Raw genomic sequence first — 18793 nt, forward strand, 5'->3', positions numbered from 1 at the left:
TTTAACACACACAGGAAGACACTAACACGCGAGATCCTTTACTGTAGTTGTTACTGGCAACCAGCCATTCATGAAATAATCATGGTCCAAACAACTACAGGATATTCATCCATTCTCTGGTTCCCGCAGCCCAGGACCAGATGAACGTTCTGGCATACAGTTTCATAAACAGTGTCCCTTCCAAGTGGGCTTCCTGTATCAACTAATTATGAAGAAAAATTCATGGAAAACAATTCTTAAAAAGTAACCATTAAACTAGCGTGATTAGATTGTTTTTAGGTAAGGAAAGGGAAATAGACATGAAGAGATCTCTCATGATCTTAATAGTTGGATACCAGCTTGAAGCAAATGGACAGCTGACTTCCTAATAAAATTAAGCTGTAAACGTAGAGCAGTTGATAGATTCTCTTATCTGCATTATCTGGCTCTGCTTGCATCACAAAAGAGCACATTTGGGAACTACTTTTTTCTGACACAAAACAAACAGTAAGAATGAAAAAAAAAATCCCTGCAGTTTCACCCCTTCCTGGATACTCATCTTTTGCCTTTGATATAACACATCAGCTTGTCAGATTCATTACTTTCAGAAAATTTGTACCTTTATTTGGTAAACACAAAAGACAAAAAAGATTTTATGTTAAAATAAAATTAAGCTCCACTGAAATAGAGCTTCCTGCACAGGCTCTCTGTTGTCTCTGCTCCTTTCCTTCCTAACTGATCAACACACGACTTTCCAAATCTACCTGCAGATTAGGAACTAGAAGAAACATTGACTTGTTGGCACGTTGTTGGCAAACCTACAGGGGTAGTAGTAACAATCGTGTGGACTTACTGGGTCCAAACTAAAGGATCCTAATGTACACTGAAACTGAATAGGAAGTAGAGAGGCTTGCGACCTGGGTACACTGACTTGCAAGGATTACAGGACAGACTGGCATTTCAGAAGGGAGAACTGAACTTTTTGGTGAGCTATTGAATGGTTGTGGTCATATCAGTACCTGGAAGATCAAGTAGTAAACAAAAGTGTGGAGAACTGGTCTCCTGGAGTGACTGTGAGAAAATGGGGAATGTGAGAAAGGACAAATCGGAGACATAAAAAAATAAGGAATGACATTAGACAAACATCAGCTTTTTTGTTTTTCTCCTACTCTATGCTTGATTGTAGAATAGCCAGATCTTCATTCTGAAATAAAGAAAAATAGGTATCCACTTTTTTCATCCCATTTGCCACTTCATCTGCTATATAGCTAATAAAAAATAACACAATACTCCAATAGTCACAATGACAACAGATGTACTGTGTCTTTGAACAACGATTTTTGTATGATCAATCACACTTATAGGACAAGGGGTGTGTTCCACCCTGACTCATTTTAGGCAGCAGCTACGATTCAGCATCATGATTGAATTGAGGTTAAATCAAGTCTTGGATCACTTTGTGCCCACATGCAAGACTATCCAAAATACGTATTTATTGAACTGTTTTTCTGCTTTCATGAGCTCTATTGAGGCTATTCCCACAGCATAGGAATATAGGAGAAGGGAATTAAACCTTAAAAACAAAGATACAAACATACCTTGCAGCCATTATAAAAAAGTCTGTTAGGATTGTCAGTCTGTTTTTTTTTTTTTTTTTTTTTTTAATGTTCTAAATTGTATCATCTTATGGTTATGAAAAATGAAGCAGTTTCAAATCAATGGGATATTTATGCATTTCCAAAGTAAATCAAATCAGATCTGTTTGGTACCTTGGTTTCTGTAGTCCTGACACTCGGTGGAAATTTCCTGTAGTACTCTAAGGTTACCTAAGCCTTTAGTTTGTTTGCACTGTATAGTAGCAATCCCCAGTTAAAAGTCAGCCCCCACTGATGCATACTGTACAACTAATAAAAAGATAATCCCTTCTCATGGGATGGCAGGAGCAATGAACTCAAATTACTCAACCTAAGCTCAGTTAGCTATGTGAGTAAATACTTAACAACTTGGCTATAGTGCAAATCTTTCATCTCTACTTGTCCATCTTCAGACAGAGCTTCACCGGTGAGACTCTGTGGCTGATCACAGGACCTATGACACAGCTCTGAACTGGGGCTACCTACCAATATGATCGCTTTACAATTTCCTGTTAGATGGCTTTATGCAGTTTCTCTCTTTAATGCGAGAGAAGATTGCTACCAAAGAAGTTCCTAATCTCTCCGATGGAGAGAAGGAACCTCACTGAGACCTTCTAAATTATTCATGGAGTGGGTAGGCTTTCTGCTGCCCCTGTAGAAACTCAAGACATGCCTGAACCAGACCTTAATAATTAGATACCACAATGGCCAAGCAAAAGTACCTGCAGTAGGTAGTTTGAATATGGCCACTGATGTTCAAAAGAACAAATACAAATGCCCTCTTTTCATGCAGTTTGCTTGCTATCACTGGCCTTAGACTAAACAAATTCAGTGAAATCTGGCCTCACACAAAGGACTTAATTTTATTCCTTTTACACATATCAACAAGTTAACATCCACTCAAATTCTGAAAGCTAAGTGCCTATCTCTTTATGAAAACACTTCAGAGAGAGACAATGTATACTGCCATACTACAATATGTTCTCTTTTGTTCTTGTATCAATTGCTAAATAAAAAAGAGCGAAATAACATCATTTGATTGTCACCACTTGTGGTGCTTGAACTCCACGAAATGAATGATAGTTCCTTCTGTTCTTCCATTGCCTCAGATTCCTTGCAAACTCAGGCTATGAGATCTCTCAGATTTTAAATATTTTAAATTTCCTGGTCTGAATAATAGCTGTGATTCTGTAGGACAAACAAGAGTTCTCTACTACAATCTTCTTCCTTCTTAGATAGCTCTTTCACGTCTGAGACTGAATATTGTTTGATTTGTGAAGAACTGCATTAGAACACCTGGTATATCTTCTGATGCAAAAACCACACATCCCCATATTATTCGCACCTACTCAATTAGTCTCACTACTGAATCATTCCATCGTCTTCTCCTTGTGGTTCAAAGAACAATTCACAAAAAAAGCTTAAGTATGCAAAAAAAATTGTATATATGTCTTGTTCTCACTGAATTCTAAATACAGCTTAATTTAGATTTACATCTGAAAGTAATCAGGAAGAAAACAAAAGTAGGAAGAGTAGATTTTTATAGAGCTTAGTTAAACTGCTGACACCAGGTCTATATACAATGGAAGTATATGGATTACTAGACATGGTAAACTATCCAGGTTTGTTAAGACAGACACACACTAGTAACAGCCTAACAATAAGTTATGACATAGTCAAACAGATACCAGTAACAATATCTGCCATGTTTTTAATTTTGAGATTTGGCAAAGAAGAAAGTTTGGAAAAGTATTTGGGAAAAATTCTGAGTAATTACAAAAGCATCACGAAGCAGTCAACTTCAACAACCAACTGCAGTATGTTCTGAGAATAAAAAATATCTTAAAATTGAAGAAAAAAATTTGGATCCATAAATAATAATCTACAAAATCTATCAAATGATTATTCGTTAACTTAAATAAATACAAAACTTTTCTTATATTACATTTTCCCTTCCAATGTTTTGGGAGACTGTCTAGTTCTCCTCTTACCAATCTCTGACAGCATAAAGAAACACAGAGTAACAGTCAGAGGGAGTAGAGCAGTAGTAGCTGTAAAACAAAACTACAGTAATTTTTACTACTTACGTATTAAAAACAGATCTTTCATGTTGAGCTGCCCATTAAAGCCACTCACAGTACTGAATACACTAACAGTACCATGGGTGAGCCTCTTTAGAAGAAACAATAATGTCTCATAATAGCATTTCTGCAGGAGCTGCTATCAGTAGTTGGCCTTACAGACTTGCTACTTCATAAACCTGTTAGAGCCAGTGGTCATAAAGATATGGATATTCTGACAAAGATGATATCTGGAAGTTTCATAGCTCAAGTATTGCTTAAAATAGACTGGAAAAGAACTGAGAATTGTCACTGTGGGAATAACTTTGATTAACACAAGATCTAGACCATGTTTGTCATTAATAACAAAACTTGCTTTTTTTAACTTTGCCTTTTCCCAAAATATCAAAATAAACCGTTGTCTCACCCAGAACTCCACGAACGTCCCTCATAGAAAAGAAGAGAAAAACAAATCTACTTTTCACTTCCTAGAGTACAATTATATTTTATTATAGTCTCCAATTATTATGTTGTTAATATCATTCTCCACAGGAAGCATCTCACAAACACAACATTATACATATACATTCAGAAGCAAGTAAACTCAAGTGCTCAAATAAACAGGCATCAATCAATGTCAGAGCAAACTATAATTCTGAAGAAATTCTCTAAAAGAAATTATTATGTGGTGTGCAAAATAAAAAGTAAAGCGAAGGAAAACGGCCTTTAAATCTCTGGGAGACAACACATTCAGCCCATTTATTACAAAAGGAATCAGTTTAAGCAAGCTTGCTAAGACAATAAAACAAGAAGGTAGGATGGTTTCATTTATATTCTGTAATATTACATAAATTTCACTTTCAGAGTTAGCCATGAGAGAGAAGCCAGTATTTAAATTCTACAGTGAGTTATAAATGGTGTACTTCGGATGTAAAGAAGCCAAAGCTCTTGTCACTAGTTATGGGGAGTAGACGTCTAATTTGCAATTTAAAAAGAAAATATATCATTATTTTCTTCACAGTGTTGATCAAATGAACTTATAAATCATATATTGGACACAAGCCAGGCATCTGCCACATCAAGAGCTGGCACAGGTGGTGACAAATAAAGAGTCATGCAGGGGAAGAAGTTTATAGGCTGTCACTGGTATGACAAGTGATAATAAAGAGCAGTAGTATGTCTCCTCTAGTGATAGTCTATAAACAAATTTTCCATTGTAATTCCTTTTTGTGGGTCTCTCTGTATAAAGTCTGAAGAAGTTTTTATAAAAGAATAGCAGAGACACAATTGCCTGGTGCTAGTAATCAAAGGTCTGCTCAAGCAGATTAACCTATTATTTAATTTGGTGCCCAGAAGTAAATTTGAATGCAAGGGTCTGCCTTTGTCAGGCAAAACAGTAGTAATAAAAAACAGAACTGTAATTCTTCTCATTTAGTTGTATACAGGGAATGTTTCATCATCTGGATACCCCCTGGCAACACCTGTGCTATGTGCTATATGACAAGCAATGTTCCTAAGGTTATTGAGGAACTGTTAAGAGAGATTTAAAAGATTATATGAAAGCTGTAGATGATCTTCACAACTTGCTTGACCGCAGCATGGATCATGAAAGAGGAAAGCAAATACAAAGGAAATAAAGCTTTTGGTAAGCATCTCTCCTGAGCCTGTGACTCAGCTTACCATCCTCACTTCTGCAGCACCTCCAAATTCTTCCCAGAAGTACTATCAGTTTCTGTTATAGTATCCTTGATGACCAAGTTATCAAGTAATCATGTTACTCCACTAAGGACAGTAACAGAGCCTAGAGAACTGTTAACTGCCCTGAAATTTAACCTTACATAAATCTGTTTCTTGTTAAACTTTAATTTACTGAGAAGTATATAATCTGAGCTGTCCTGCCATTCCCAACATGTGCCACATAAATATAGTTTAAGAGAAACTTACAGTGGTAGAGAACCTATGCTGACCTCTCCTGTTACCTCAGTATGAAGAAGAGCTTGTTTCTGCCACCTATGTAAATCCCATTTAAGTTGTTGCAGGCTGCTATTACATCATCACGTAGGTCCCTGACAATTTTGCTAGCCTTCTGCTAGACTGACTTGCTTTTGTCGTCCTTGAACTACGGAGCCAAAAACTGGATGCAGAATTCCAGGTGCATGTAAGCGCCAGCATCATGAAGGGGATCGTAATTTCACTTAAAATGCTCACCACATGCCCTCTAATGTAATCCAGTACACTGTTTGCCTTACTGGTGATGCAAAGTAACTTCACTACTCACGCTTGTTTATATGGAGTCCACTATGACCTTTGCAGATCCTTTGCAGCACACCATCCAGCCAGTTCCCAGCTTTACTGGTACATAGGGTGATTCACTCAGAGGCAGAACTTCTCCTTGATGAGGTTTATTTTCCCCAATCCTAGGGCTTCTTAAGGTCCCTCTGGACAGAAGCTCTGCTATTTGGTGCATCAACCACTTTATTTTAGTATCATCTACAGATTTGCTGAGGAAACACTGTCTCATCATCCAGTCACTGATGAAGATAACGACCAGTACTGGTCCTAGTATTAGCCTGGGATACTCTGCTTATTATCATCTGCCAAACAGACATCAAGCCATTAATTTACCACCCTCTGAGTCCATCAGTCTGATCCATCTAACTGATGGATCTCAGGCTATAAATGAGAACGCTGCAGAACTACATCATAACGAAGTCAAGACAAATTTCATCCATCGTTTTTCCCTTGACCATATAGTTGGTCATTTCATCATAAAAGGCAATCAGACTTTTCAAATATGATTTACAGTTAGTAAATGTGTGTTGATCATTTCATATTATGCTCTCATCCTTCACATATTTGGAAATGGCTAAGCCCCATCCAACAAGATCCTTTCAGATAGTAAGCTGAGGCTGGCCAATCTACAGTTACTGGATCAACCTCTTTGTTTTTCTCAAAGATGGAAGAAACACCTTCTTCTAGTTGGTCATCTATTCTAGCTGGCTGACATTTCTAATGGTTTCCTGATATTTGGTTACCTAGTCTTTTAGTTATCTTCCAAAGCTTTACTTTTCACCTGGAAAATCACCAGTGATGCCATCACCACTGTGATGGCATCCCTTCTTTAGACATCCAGATACTAAGTCTTTACTCCTAATTGGTCCTGATAAAATAACCCTTGAGGGAGAATGGGGAGGTTTCTGCCAGACTGACTTCAGCATCTGATCCACAGCTATGCCAGACCACGAAACAAGTGCCAAAAGCAGTCAGATATTGTGAAAATTGTGGACATAGTAAGTCTGACTTAGACTGACAAATGACTGCAAAATTACAACTGCTTGGCACCTGGCAATCTCAGTTCAGCACTGAATAATCCATTCTTTCCAAATACAGTTTTTCAGATGACCTAAGAATAAGGTCACTTGAGAAATGCTGTGTAGTTACTGCTGATCTGGAAATAGTGCTATTTAGACAGACACCATGTTAATCACTTGGAAACTTGTCCTGTTAGCCATGATGTTTGGGTTAACTGGCTTGGGGCAAGCTAAACTGCAGCCTTTTTTTCTGATATTAATAATGAGCCAAAGTCCTTGGATGATATACTGTAATGCTGTTGAGAAGATCCTAAATGTGCAATAGTTCCATTCATCAGTTGCACATCAATGAATATGAATATAAACTTCCAGATAACACCTTCATTTTGATGTTGAATTTCAAGTAGAGTCTGTTAAAGAGCCTCAGTCTGTTGAACTCCACAGTAGATGTGCATTTCTTTGTCACAGACTCAAAAGGTCAGCATTACTGAGAGCAGGAGGCTGAACAGAGTAGATGAATACATAGCCTAGCTTGATTTTATTCATGATAGACTTAAGATAAACTTCTCTGAGCAGATCTGTTTTGTAGTGTATGGGCTTTCAAATAGTCATGAAAGCAGTGACTGAGACCGCAGAATCTGTGAGACTAGCCAGATTTGCTGAAATGTTCTGAGATAAGTAAGTTTCAAATGTTTTAGTTAAATCAGTAGAGACACAGAGAGATTCTGGGCTTTCTCTGTTCCACTTTCCTCAGTTCATCTATTTGTGACTGTTATTAAAATGGTTCTGCAGCCAGCACAGAAGTTTCCAGGATCTCTTTGCCAATACAGTGATGTGCTAGTTTGACAGCCAATACCTTTTCACAGCTGCGAACAGACTCCTTCATTTGCTGCCTTTGCCATCAGCCCAGCTCTGAGAAAGTGTCTGTTTGCCACCAAGTCAGCCAGTCAGACCTGAGGTCATGTGAGTATTCAGCACCCCTTCAGTACCAGGGCAAAGTAAGGCTATCTTCTACTCAAATACAAAATGATCAAATGGTTACTTATAGCCTGAAAGCCTCCAAAATACTAAAATTACCAAAATCCTATTCTGCATATCCAGTTAAACACTTACAGGAATTAATCAATGCCCAATGTACTTCATACTGTAAAATTACTTAAGTGCTTGCACCTTACTAATTAATGTTATCTGCTTAATACAAAAAAAACCCCACATTTTTAAAAACTATATTCATCTCTGCTTCTTGGCCCGATTGGCAGTATTATGTCTTTTGTAGCCATGACTAACAATCAAATATATCCCCCAAAAGAAAGATCTTTTTTAACCAAAATATTTAGAATAAAGAGACTTACTATTTATTTGTATCTAATTTTAAAGCAATTGTCTTTCACGTATTATGGCTGTTCACATCCCTTTAATGTCAGTGTTCAGAAAAGGGTTTTCATACTGCCTGAGGACAGCCTATGACCTTCTTCTTTATATATGTGTATGCACCTATTTCTGAATGTTTCCCCAGTACTGTATTTCCTATGTAAAAAACATTGGGCAAAAAAAGAGAGAGAGGAAATACATTATTACATTATTTTTATAGCTCTGTTCCTCTGGCTGTATCCAAAATGGTTTGCTAGTTGTAATATGTAGAGGAATAATTTTGTTCACTAGAGGAATGACATATTATAAAATGCAGCCACCATAAGCTGGATAAGGAAGTTGGATAAAAATACATAGCAAAACAATCCTAAATAAGAAGTAAAAAATAAATTAGGAGAAAATTATTCTTGCTGAGAGGTAAATATAATAATTGCCTGAAATAGAATGTGAGCAAGAAACTGAGCCCAATTAATGATACAGAGGATTGAACAGGAGAGTTTTCAGCATACAACCAGGAAATGAGACCTACATTTCTCTCTGCTTCACCTCCTTATAACTATATATGCTTTCACCCAAATTTAAGGGTGAAAATAAATCTTACAACTCATGTTGCTACAGGCTGTTATAATTCTCCACATTGAATGGCACACTGCAGAACACTTCACGGCCTAGAATAACTTCACTGGTGTCAGCGGTGCTGCTCATGGAGTAAAGTTCAACTGAACCTGTAATAATTTGTTCCCAATACAATCTTGCCACATGTTTAGCTAGTCCTGAGTCAATTCACATGATCAGTGAAAGGCTTAAAATAACATTACGTTTGTTGGGCTAAAATGCAGCCTTCTTCCTTTGTTCAGAGATTCTCCTCCCACTCTGCCCAGGAGGAGCATGGCAGAAGAGGTTGCATAAGCTTTTTTTACAGGCAATTTTTTTTTGTAAGAAGGATTTTCCCAGGGATGGCTACAGTTGTTTTAGGACTTTCTTATGGCACTGTATGCAACAAATGTAACTTTGGCTACAGCTCAGAAAAGAGTAAGTGTAAGAGTAAGAGAAAGTGTATTGTAAGATAGCGAAGAAATGTACAGCTGCCTTACAGATCATTCTCTGGGCACAATTATGCAGTATAAACCTGTCAAGAAGATGACCTTGCTGCATTAAACTTTGATTAGTTTTAACAGGTCTGTTTGTTACATAGGTATTTATACAGTAACTTGTCCCCAAGGAAAACACATTGCAAAGCTCCTCCAGGTTGCAAAGCCAATTAGAAGAATGTTATTTTTGAAGTGAAGCCAGAAAGGGGAATTTTCCTTGAGATCAATACATTACTCTTGTTTTCAGGGTAACAATACTGCATCTTGACAACATTAATTGCAAAAAATTGTAAATGATACTTGACAGTAAGTTATTAAGCAAGACTTTTTTAAAAAACGTATTTATAACATTGCAGACAGACTTGCAGATTTTGAGACCTGTCATTACACTGACATTTTCTGTTTTGCCTGAAACTATCTTTGACATATTTTTTAGTTCTTCTTCCAAAACATATCACTGACTTCTACAGTAGGTGCTGTCTTCAGAAATTTTTTTTCTCTAGCACTGTTCTTTTTAACCTCTCAAATGCCAAGAACACATCATAGTGCAGAACTGGTGAAACACTATTTCATTGATCTGATTCTGGTACAGTTTCCTACACTGAACACTGTTTTACTTCCCAAAGTAATTTTACTGGTCATTACAACTAGTCACAGAAAGAGGTTCTGCTTACCTAAGGATACGGGAATATAGTTTTCTCTTAATAGAGTATTTCAATAACCTTCAGCCTAACTGTGCTTCTGTATGCTTCTGTTCTTGTTCATTCTATGTAACAATCATTAAAGGTCAAATCTTTAGGTACTAAACTCAGCTTTCACTTAGTCCTTTTCCTCAAGAATTCCAGGGGTGCTTTTTCCTAGCATATTGACAGGTGCTACATGGTCAAGCATGGGTCTCGGGATGGCACAGCCCATAGAAAAGGGGTTGCTCTGAGATGCTCCCCAAGAGTTAAGGAACCCCAGGTGCACCACAGCCAGAGCCACCGCAATGTGGGGTTGCTCTAGCCCTCCAATGACCCCATGAGTGTTGAACAAACCTAATCAGCAAAAGGGAAGTGATACTGGAGACTTACACCATAAGCATTTAGGAACTGTGGAATTTTGCACTGGATTATCTGTTGAACATGCATACTGTTATCTACTGCACATCCGTACTGATATCCATTGACATGTGTACTGTTATATACGTACTGCCTGACACAATCTGTTTTATTGTGTAACTGTGGTCTGATATTGATCGATTGGATAATGAATGAAGTCTGGGAAAGCTAAAAGAAAGTAAGCCACATACCTCTGTGTGTACTCAGACCCATCATCAGCAGGCCTGCAGACCTGACAAGCTGCCCATCAGTGGGGACACCCCTGATGCCAACTGCTAGGGAGAACTTGAATCATCTAGGTGCATCTTGAGTGTGGTGGGAACTATTTAGGAAAAACTATACTGGAGTAGTAGCCCATGAGGACAAGGAAAGGGTGGGAATAGTCATTGTATTGTGTATCTATGGCTTAACCATAGAGCTCAGATATGTATGTCTATTTTTAGCTCTGTTATATTTGTAGCTTTACTGTACTTTTCATCCTTGTTATACTTGTAGATTGTCTGGTGATAATTGTTTAGTGTTATCCACCATCCGTCATATGTGCAGAATTGCTCAGCTCTAATAAATTCTTATGCTTGACAAACGATGATCTCTCAAGTTCAGTGTAACTAACCCTGGAATCTGAAAGAATGTGCCCCACTAAAGGCACATTATAAATATAGGTTGGTTGTTGTAAACTAGAAAGGTCTTTGAAATATGCTTTGAAACTGAGATTACAAAATACAGAAGACAGCTCAGACTCTTCCAACTTTATATCAGTATGGGTGTTTTTAAAAATGCCCTCTCTGATTATATTGACTGAAGTCTGAAGCACCAAGTCTTTACTATGAAATAATGAATTTATCTAAGTTCTACAGGCTATAACAGGATGCAAAATGAGATACTCAGCAAGTGTTTCCTAACTCTAATTGAGAGAGACCTTAAATTTCTAGCAGTTCAAATGTTAGAACTAAATATTTAGCCATAAACTTCTAAACATCCTTAACTTTATTTCCTGCAATGTAACATCTACAACTGGATGGCTGGAGTGCAGGCACTTGTAAGTTCAAGAAGTTATACTTATTTCTTCTATTTGTTGAACCAGGCATCTAGTTACTTCTCTGATTGCTGCATTCCATCATCTACACATTTTTCTTAGTTGCTGTTCCAAAATTTTCTTCTCCTTTGTCTAGTATAGAAATACATGCCTTCTCATACTTTGACATGATCCTAATAAGTCTCTGTCTTTTCTAAGTTAGAACCATAGTTCTCAGAATTGAGAGCATTTTGCTTATCTGTTCATTTGCAAAAGTTAGCTGCAATCTTAGTATAAACTTTTGAGTCATTACAGTGAAAGAATGATAGATATAAAATTGCAGAAAAGATGTTTTCATCGGAATTCTCCAACAACCTCCTGGCAAAGAAAGCAATCTGCCTGAGCACTGTTTCTTCAATGTTCCTTTGATTAGGTCAGATAATTTTTTTAAAAATCATTTTCAACAGTTTGCTTCCAAAATTGGGTATACAGAAGTGTTATAGTGAAAAAACTAGACTGCTATTTGTGTTACATATTCTGAAGCATGAAAATTAATTATCAAAAAAGAAAACCATTCTCTGTTCACAGACTAATCTGCTATGATGATACTTCTCTACATAATGAGGCAAACACTGATGCATAATTGGGCATCTCCTAACATCAGTATGAGCTATTAATCAAACAATAATTTCATGTCTTTTTTCATGGATAGATGACTGGCTTTTTACTTTTTATTTACAAGAAGAAAAAGAGCAAATAAATCAGCTTTGGAAAAGGAGACATCAAGTTCTTTCTTTTCTTTGTTATCTCTTTTCCCCCTTTGTTTTACATATTGACTCAACCTGTCTTTCTCTCTCTCTCAGCTGTCACAACTATTCTGCAGTATCACTGATGTGCTCCAAATCCCCTTTAGTCTGGCAGGTTTCCTCATTAAGGATGTGAATTTAAGAAACAGAAAGACATACTGAATATTAGATGAATAGCTAAAATCCAAAGTTAAAAAATAAATTATATGTTGAATATTAACTAGCAGATCTAATTTTCCTCCTAGCAACTTTCAGATGTTAAGGACAGGTAAGGCTCTGAGTATTCTCACACATACATGTAATGTACAGCTTATTTTTAACACCCTTCTACCATGTGCCTCCCCTTACCCCCAAAGCGGCTGCCTGTCTTAAAATGCCAAAGACAGAGGATGTGAGATAGAAAAATAACCCAGTAGCTTTTATTGAGTATGCCACAAAGGTTTACACTGAAACGGTCAGCTCGGGATGCCAGAAATAAGACTGGCATGGGCTGTTCTTCTTCAGCTTTAGATAGGCGACCCTTTGGAGCTTGAGCTTGTTCCAGGTCCATATGGAAGGCCACGTGAGGCCAAATCCGAACACCAGAAGTATTTGCCAGATATGGCCTTCAACTAAATAAACACAGCTGCCTCCTAGTAACCTTTTCAAATCTTCCCTGAGTAATGGATTAATGGATTATCAGATATCAAGTGAAAAATAGATCAGTGCCACAAAAATGTCTTACTGCTCTTGGAAAGTGTAAAGACATTTCAAAACTGGACTGGTTGTATCTGCTTTACAGCATCTTACTGATCCCCAGAAACAGACAAAGTGCTTTGATTCCGAACACAATTCCTACGCCTTTGCTACTTTTAAGACTACAGATGACAGATTAAATGGATTAAATTAAGGACAAGTAAGTAACATTTGTATTTTAGACATTCTTAACACAAGAAAAATATCTTTGCTGGAAACTGCACTTAAAGAAGCATAAAAGAAATGCTCCTTTCGAGCATAAAAACAAAAGATTATCTCATTTCCATTTTAAAATATATTTTACATTCATATTTTGGCTGATTCAACAAACCTCATTGGTCCTTATTAGGATTACACATCTGTCTATGTGTTTCCATGTTTTCTCGGAACCTAAGGCTTTGCAGCATATGGTCAGCTGCAAAGACTGTGGTCCAATTATAGTCTCTCTCTTACACTTCTCCCTGATTTTGTGATGTGAGGTTTCCCACCTGTCGCACAGCCCATGCAACACAGAAACATTTCTAAAGAAGGTTTAATAAAAGGAGTGGGAAAGACATTGCAGTTCACTGCAAATATTTAACACTTTTCATCAATGAGCAAAGCAGCAAAATGCTATTCTCTTCTGCACTCTGAGCTGAAAACTTATTGTTCATCACAGTAAAAGAAAGTATCTGTTGTGGTAAGCATATAATTGCAATTCGGAAAAAGCAAAGCAGAAAATATTCTCCCTGGGAACACTTCATAGGGGGAGTCCGGTGTACAGGGGTGTCCTGGGTTGCAGATATCCTCTTCTTACTGTTCTGAATCTCCTGGGCAGCCTTTCCCTGCCCACAGTGAACTCTCTAATCTCCACGGCAACTTGCCAGGAAAGAAACACAAGTATTTTTGCATTTACCTTACCTTTTGCATGTTGGCTAGTGCTTTGTGGAAAACTTAATCACTCCTCCCCATTTTGTGCTTTTGTGTAACTTATTCCCCAATGCTGTGTGTCCTTCTCTTCCTGTAAAGGCATTGCTTAGGCTCAGGTACAACAGGCAGATGCCTCATAGAACAGGAATGGGTAAAAGCAGGTACAACCCAACAGAATAACCGTGCTACCAATGACCCACATACTATAATTTCATAACTGCTTTGATTTGATGGATTTACTTCTAGAAACAAACAAAAAATTGCCAAAAACCTGAAATTTGATTCAATGTTTTGATATGCTGAGTCATTCCTAGAGTCACTTAGAGTCACTCGTTGGAGCAGTAAGTGCTCAGCAGCTCTGGAAAGTAAACCATGAGAGCGCTTACAGATCAAGGAACACGCCTAGCTTAATTTTAAAGCTACTTGAGAATAGGAGCTCTAAATTCTTGTTGGAGTTATGTTTTTGTGTTCACATTTTCTTGGAAGCAGCTGAAAGCAAGTAAGAGCAATGGAATAATAACCAGTGAATAAATGAAAACAAGAGAGGTTACAGCTGAATACAGGAAAACTAAAAAAAGAGTACATAGTACATAAATGAAAAGTGAAATACAGATAACTATGAGATCCTGAAACAAATATTACTTCTATTCATGCCAGACTATCATTTTGCTGAAGAAAATGTTGGGCTTCCGGTTCTGCTGCAAAGAGTAGATTACATTTTAGCAACACATCTCTTAATTTGGTTTGCTTAGGGGCTGACAGTGAACGAGAAAACACTTGAACCACACACACAAATGAATGTGTTTTCCAAAAGAAATGCTGGAGATGTTCAGAAAAATGGAATAACATGTTACCTGCTTTCTTTCACTGATGCATACTTCACTTTTCCCAAAGGAAGTTTAGGATAAGAGAGTTCCTTAATGGGGAATTTCCCTCAGTGCAAAGGTAATGTGTTCCATTTATTAAGTTTACTAGAAAACTCTTCAAGGCAGAAGCTTTGCATGAGTATAAATTTCACTTTCAAGGGAATCAAGGATTCAATTGCTCATTCATACTGCAGTTTTATGGCCTTTTCTATTTGGCATTGCCATGTGCTAGCAACAGAACTCAGATTTTATAAAAGAATTAAATACATCAGGCCTTAGGACTTGTTAGGCCTTGTCTTGTACTTACTCTAGGTTGCTTTGCTTTGTCTGTAAAATTTATTTAAGAAACTGACTGTGGCTGCAACTTGCTCAAATATCTGACGATTATTGTTTAGCCTGTTCCAGCTCTAACACCACAATTATCGGCAGTAGTGTCTGCTGCTTATCCAATGTTCGTGAGCTTTCGTTATATTATCTAAACTGTTTTACCTTGCATTTTGCTTAACTTTATGTAACTATATATTTCTCATCCTAAAAAGAAATCATACCCTATACGGAGAAGGCTTAACAAACCTAAGTAACTAACCCTGAGGAGGAATTAAGCCCCCAGCCTCAATATCATACTCCTGCTGGCAAAGAACTCAACACATGATTCACGGCAACAACGTGCAGGGAGGGTGAATAGAACACCACAGAAAAGGTACGTGCTTGGAAGCTGCTTTATAATTATTATAATTGTATTACTAATAATAACTAGCAGTGATTAGATAATTTGCATAAGTATAAATATAATTCTAATTGTACTAAATTAACTGATTGTGATACTTTGTTTAGGCAATTAAAACATTAGACTAACAATGAATTCTAACTCCTGGATCAACATACAAGGTCTGTTCTTTGGTTTCCCATAACTAAATTGTACATGTAAATATAGTTACATGATCTTTTTGGAAGGAAGTCACCAAATATGAGAAAATCAGAGATAATTCAGTTTCCTTTGAACACGTGTTAGCAGTTTTTCATGATTTCTTATTCCAATAGTCCTACTGTGTGTTTCTCTTTAAAGTATGGGCTATTTTAGCAAAACTCAGCAGAACACTATGAAAGCAACAAAGTCAGCAAGGCAGTATTTCATCTATTCCATCAATGTCAATATTGTTTTTATTCCTAAGGACGTCTGTGGCCTTACAACACCAGAGTGCTCTCTTTCATCACACTGTGGTTTTCCGTGGGACTTAGGGCTTGTTAGTGTAACGATCCAGTATCCGCCATAAGACTGAAGTAGCTTTACAAACATAAGCAATGGCTTTATGTATCTAGTGTGTTTATGAAAATGTACTTTGATTTAAACTAAGATCTTCTAAAAGGATTGTCATACAATGCAGATAATTTGTGCACTCTGGTGGGAAGACCTGAGCATACAGAGAATAGAAGATGGAATTTATAATGCTGCCTTGGTATTTGACTGCTCAGACATGCACTAACTCCCCTAAACCTCAGTCAGGTATAAGCTCTCCTAAAGCTGCTGTTCACCAGAGCTGCTAAAGTGCTGCAGGACCCTAATTCAGTTCCTGTCTCATTTCATCTTTTCTGAGGGCCTCATTTCAGGGGAATGTGAAGGGCTCAAGTGCCACTGCTGAGAGGAGCTTTAACATCTGTCAGGGAAGACAGCAGATTTCTGTCTCCAATGAGCTAATGAAGTCTATGGACTGCAGAAGATAGTGCCAGGTATTTAATACAGTGCCCCCTAATAATCACACTTTATCTACAGGTACACACAAGGATGGGAGATGAGAGCAGATGGGAAACTCACTCCCTGTGAAGCTCCTGTCTCACTCCAGCGAACGCTTAGGGAACAAAGGGGAACAAACTGCTATCTCCGTCAGCTGGCTAAAGCTGAGGAATAACTGCAGTCAGACCAAGGGTTATTCGTTTCACAAAAAGTTTTCCAAACCAAAGTTACCTGCAGAAACCAATAATGGCAAATGTATGCAGGAGAGACCTTGTTCTAAGCTATGTCCCTGGAATGACTGAATGCAAACCACATCTCTCGCTGAAGTAACTGAAGTATCCAGTGCTGGGTATTGGCCATGAACTTACCCACAGACATGGGGAGAAGCCACACGTGCACCAAAATGTTTTCACAAAAGTAGTCTGGTAGGTTATGTTAATGAAGAAACAGATACATAAAAACAACAAGCTCTTCAGGACATTAAACCTTGAAAAAGAAATCACGTTCAATGAGAAAATAATTTGCTATCAGTTTTGTGACCCTTTTAAATAGTCACAATCTCTGAAACATCAGTTAAGATTGCTAAGAATAAATCAGATGTTATTACAAGTAAGATTTGGTGACGTACCCGGAGTCAGACTGAATGTTTCTGCTACGTACTAGTTCTGCCCGACTTTGGTGTTTTCACTAGGTTGCTTGGAAGGTGCAGAAATTTTTATTTCTTTCTTTAAATAAAGGCTTTTTTAAAAAAATTAAACTTCGCCTATGTTTTAAACATACACATTCAGAATAGCTATGACTTTGAATCTATTCTTCTACTGCTAGTGATTCACTTCATTTTAATTTTCCACAGGTTTATGCCCTCTCCCTACACATTTCTACATGGTGTCTGTCAAAACTTAATCTGTCTGGATCAAAGTAGAGACATTCGTAGAAAAGAAGAGGACTTTCAAAAGTTAGTCATGCATTCGCAGTTTCACATATGCTACATTATTGCCCTTAGAACAGTCGTTAATTGAGATCAAAGATTATGACCAGAGTTTGGGCAATGTTTTAGGCAAAAAAGAAAGATATTACATGTTATTTTTCATTATTAAAGGCTAATCTCAATCTTCTTTTTATACTTCTGAGTGAAAAAGAAAAGGTGATTGCCTAACTGAAGAAGAAGAATGGTTATTACTGGTAACTTTGGGAAATACTGTTATTTAACCCACACTGAATTTCATCATGCATTTGACATTGTGCAAGATTTGCAAAAGCGTCTAACTTTGCAATGTCCAATTTTTAAATATATTTTATGGTGCTCATAGATGCACTTTTGAAAACTAATAAGCTTTTACCTGTGTTTTGAATTTTTCTGAAAGGAAAAACAGGATGTACATATGTGCTTTTAAAAAGGTGACCTTGGACTGTATTTCTCCTTGAAAACTTTGGTTAATACAGCAAAGCAGAAATAGCTGTATATAGTCATCTGATCAAGGGTATCATTTCACTCAGAAAATCATATATAAACAACAATTTCTCTCTTGGTTTCCTTGTTTTCTTTCTCTGTTATACTTTTCATTGTTTCAAACTAGGCAGCATTTGAACCATCAGAAACACCTGGGTCCAGGCTTTGCTGAATTTTATTTTTTCTAAATCACTGCATTCTATATTTTCTTATTTTTCTTGTCATCTAAATGACTTGCCTTTTACCTGGTTGCTGCATTTTCCCCTTTAATAGCCACATTAACACTTGCTCTTGAAACAGAACTGTCCACTGGATAATATAGAGTTGAAAACTCCAACTGCTGTCATCACAGATCAATGCGTAAGGGAAGTATGGAACAATACCTCCTGTGGCAGCAATTAAATTGCAGTCTTAAAGAACAGAAAATTTCTCGCCAAGTGAATCTAGATCCTATAAATGTTCTCGTTGAAATGAAACTGCAAAGACTGTTTTCAAAAAGACCTTCCTGAAAGATTCATGTTCTTTTTACTTTGAAGAATTCATCCCTGCAAGGATAACTTATGAATGTATGGTTTAGCAACAATTCCTCACATTAACAACTTCAGACAACTATGAATTGCACACTAGGCAGAAAGCTTTTCCTATATTATATAAAATTTTCTTTCATGGTTCAGCCACAGCTTGTAGGGCATAAGAAAAAGACACACCATTTCTTTAATTTCTAAAGATCACTT

General features: G+C 37.2%; 1 protein-coding gene across 1 annotated transcript in view; it reads right to left on the reverse strand.

Annotated features, from left to right (window-relative positions):
- Positions 1-18793, reverse strand: part of GALNTL6 (polypeptide N-acetylgalactosaminyltransferase like 6) — a 313568-nt gene that overhangs the window by 85997 nt on the left and 208778 nt on the right. The gene's annotated exons all lie outside the window — the stretch shown is intronic.

Source organism: Rhea americana, unplaced genomic scaffold (genome assembly GCF_003343005.1).
Source record: "Rhea americana isolate MKP2758 unplaced genomic scaffold, rheAme1 scaffold_34, whole genome shotgun sequence".
Taxonomy (NCBI): Eukaryota; Metazoa; Chordata; class Aves; order Rheiformes; family Rheidae; genus Rhea; species Rhea americana.